Genomic DNA, 3,919 nt, shown 5'->3' on the forward strand with positions numbered 1-3,919 from the left:
TATGTGCTTATTTTATATCTAAATGCCAGGCGTGTGTATGGATACACCCCATTTATTTTCCTCTTCCACTATGTGCTTATTTTATATCTAGATGTCAGGCGTGTGTATGGATACACCCCTTTTATTTTCCCCTTCCACTATGTGCTTATTTTATATCTAGATGTCAGGCGTGTGTATGGATACACCCCTTTTATTTTCCCCTTCCACTATGTGCTTATTTTATATCTAGATGTCAGGCGTGGGTATGGATACACCCCTTTTATTTTCCCCTTCCACTATGTGCTTATTTTATATCTAGATGCCAGGCGTGTGTATGGATACACCCCTTTTATTTTCCCCTTCCACTATGTGCTTATTTTATATCTAGATGCCAGGCGCGTGTATCTAAGCGCATTTCTTCTTTCACACTGACCCCGTCTTCGAACCTGTCAGAATTCGCGTCCGCTTTTACCTCGTCCGTACCTTTAATCATAGCCTGTTCTTCCTCCACCACTTCTCTTGGACATAAACATATAGCATACCCTAGTGCATTGCATTATTACAACGCAAGCGGCGCAAAACAGTAATATGATTAGGGGTCATTTTGCAACACTGGGCTGCTCGATCGTTCGAGACAAAATGTTACAAGGATATAGCGGCGTAAAACACGCAGGAGAAGGGAAGCGAGAGTGTGTGAGTGCAAAAGATGTGTATATCAGTAGAGTGCACCAAGGTGACACTGCCTTGGTCTCTTGAATTCAGGCTGAATTTTTTTTTTTTAATATTCGTTGCTCTGATACGCCCTGTTGAAAATAAAAATAAATCTTTGCCAATGAGTAAGTTCGGTGCTGCAATACAGAGATCAGTAAAGTGCTTTGTTTATCTCAGTATTACTGATAGGAAGGCCAATTACGTATTTTCCAAGTTGTTTTGAAGGAGTGGAAGCATATACATGGTGGTCATTATGGCCAGTTATAGGGAAATTTTTATTATTACGTGAACTTATGTGATGATTAACCAAAACCACTTATTAGGTCGTTGCTAAAGCAAATAAAAAACTTCTGTTTTTGTTACCTTAGTCTTTATTTTGTTTGATTCCAGGTATTGTACATTTATTTTTGTTTGTCAGTACAAGAAGACGAAGCAGATAATGAAGGTACAACATTCATAATTGCGCATCTCACATAATACCATTTCTTTTGTGCGATGAGTGTATAGCGTTCCTTGCCTGTCGAGTCGTGAAGGTTACGGTGCCTTTAAAGCCAAGTCATGTTCGCTACAAGTATTTATGCGGCCTTCAGCTTCCGTTGCTACTGATAAGGTTGTTTCCTCTGAAATACGGCGCGGGAATAGGTAGCGCAAGCTAACTGCTCTACATCTGGAAACGGGCCCGTTCCGAAAAGTCATGGTGATGGAGGAGAGAATCGAGACTACAGGTCGCAACCTAGGGACGTTACGAACAGTCCCGGTTGGGGTTTGGGGGGTGCATGGCCCCGGGTTTGATGACGACAAGTCTAAACATATATACATATTACCTGTAGACCATCGTTGCCTCACACAGAAGAAAATATAAATATATATAAAGAACTGTATTGAGACTATGCGAGACCATAAAGTTACATGCCCGAAGGATTTGTATAGGATGAAAACTGTAAATAGTATGGGGTAAGGTTAAAGGAGTTGCACAGCTGATTGAGAAGATACAAGGGAAGAAAAAATCGAAGCAGCTGAGGTTGAACGAACGCTGCAAAATACTTTAAATAGTTTCCAGTCTGCTCTCAAGGTGCACTTCTGCACATACACATGGGTTTCAACAAGAGCAAAAAAATAAAGGACGCCAAGCGCCAAAACTGAAAGAGAATTATAATCATTATATTTGAGGGTTAACAGTCTCATTAGTGTATAGAAGTGCTTTCCATATGATAGGAAGAGACTCCCAAGTGATGTCAAGTCTTTCCCCCAACCATTTATGATTGTTTGACTTGCAGTTGTTCATGCTAAACTAACGCATAACATTCTGTGCAGTTACTGATGATTTATGTGTATAGGAGTTTATAAAAGTTACTGAAAATGTCCACGAGTCTATTTTTTATATCCATAGACATTTTCGAAATGAATCCGAAGAAAGAGACCCGCAAGATGTATTATTAGTTCTGTAGTGTGAAACCCTGAAAACACGACCTGGAGAATAATTGGGTCGTTAGGCTCGTTGGAAAATGACGCAATTGCAGAGACTGACGGTTTGCTTGTTTTGCCCGAGATGGTTCTCTTAACGAACGAGACGAGACAGGTTGTTAGGAAACGAGGCGAAGGAAGGAAGGAAGGAAGAAAAGGGGAGCAGGAAAAGGGGCAGAAAGGGGAAGGAATGTAGGCGTGAAGACGAGAGCCCCAAGGAAAAGAAGAAGAAGAAGAAGAAGCAGCAGCAGCCATGCAACCTAGCGTGCAAAAATAGAAGAAAGTCGATGACAAGGAAGAGGGTGAAAGAAAGGGGAGAAGGCGACGACATGTTGAACGGAGAATAAGAAAACTATGCTAATTTCAGCGAGACAATATAAAGAAATCGGGAGAGGAGAAAAGAAAAATAGAAGAAAAGGTTCGGTAAGAGGCTAAATATAGGGATGGAATGAGAGGAAGGAAGAGGAGGAGGAGGAGTAGGAGGAGGAAGAGGAGGAGGAGAGGGCGGCACCGTTAATAGAAAAGGATGAAGAGGAGGAGCAGAAAGAGGCTGTGGAGGTGTAGAGATATTCCCCTGGAATTCTCTCTTTTTCTTTTGTCTGTCGAGTAAATCCGGGAAGGTGATAGGATTTTCCAGGCGACTGAATGGAATGGATGAAATGTAAGACAGTAAAGGATTTTTTTTTTCTCCCCGAAAGAAATAAGTGTGTACACGTATATATGCCAGGAAGGGTAAGTGCTCCCTGGAGAGAGAGAGAGAGAGAGAGAGAGAGAGAGAGAGAGAGAGAGAGAGAGAGAAAGAGAGAGAGAGAGAGATGATATCTGTAGTCATTCTTTTATATTAATCTCTTACAGTTTTTTCCTTCATAATGATTAGCCTCAAGGACTGGTAATTAATATTATTCAGAAGATAAACCCCTATTTATGGGGAAAAGGCCTACAAAGGGTTCAAATTCGAGCTTCCGGAGAATATGGTGTTACACAAGATGATGAAAAATACAGAAAGAAGAGATCAGTTATTAAAAAAAAGAAAGAAAGATCAATAAGTAAATTAATATCTAAATAGGTAAAAAACATAAAAAAAATATGAAAATACCAGGTGAATGTTTTAGGGTAGTAACGCACCGCATACTCGCTTGAACTTTTGAAAGAGTTACGAGAACAAACGGTTATAATAAATCTTCGGAATATTTCGTTTCTTGCTGAATATATTCACTGGGCATGAAAATTTTCCAGGTTAAAACTTCCATCATATTTATTGGTAATCTGAGAATTTCTGTACTCTTCCCTTTTGACCGCAGGAAACTCCGTTATTCTTATATATTCAATTCATTGATGCCTTTGAACTCTCATTCGCTGCGTCGTCCATTATGTTCTACTGTCTGTCCTTTAGAATATTTTAAGAGTGGTTACATAACTATTCATACCAAGGTAAGTGAGTAAAAGAATATTTTTAGAATGGTTACGTAACTATTCACACTAAATTAAGTGAGTTAAAGAATTTCCGTGTAACTCTGTGTGTACGGTAATTGCATATATTAAACGTATTTTTCATGCAATCATTAGGAATTTCTACGCATCCAAAGTCAAGATTACACACCACAAGTCAACAAGAATACCCTGAAGAGCGGACTTAGAGGAATGAATCTTTTCCACGAAGGGCTGAGGTTGTTTGGCAATTACATGAAACGATTTTTTCCCCGTGTTAATCTCCGCTTCCTCCTCTTGTCTGTATATTCACGGCTGATCACTTCATTGTGCCATT

This window comes from Macrobrachium rosenbergii, chromosome 56 (assembly GCF_040412425.1).
Source record: "Macrobrachium rosenbergii isolate ZJJX-2024 chromosome 56, ASM4041242v1, whole genome shotgun sequence".
Taxonomy (NCBI): domain Eukaryota; kingdom Metazoa; phylum Arthropoda; class Malacostraca; order Decapoda; family Palaemonidae; genus Macrobrachium; species Macrobrachium rosenbergii.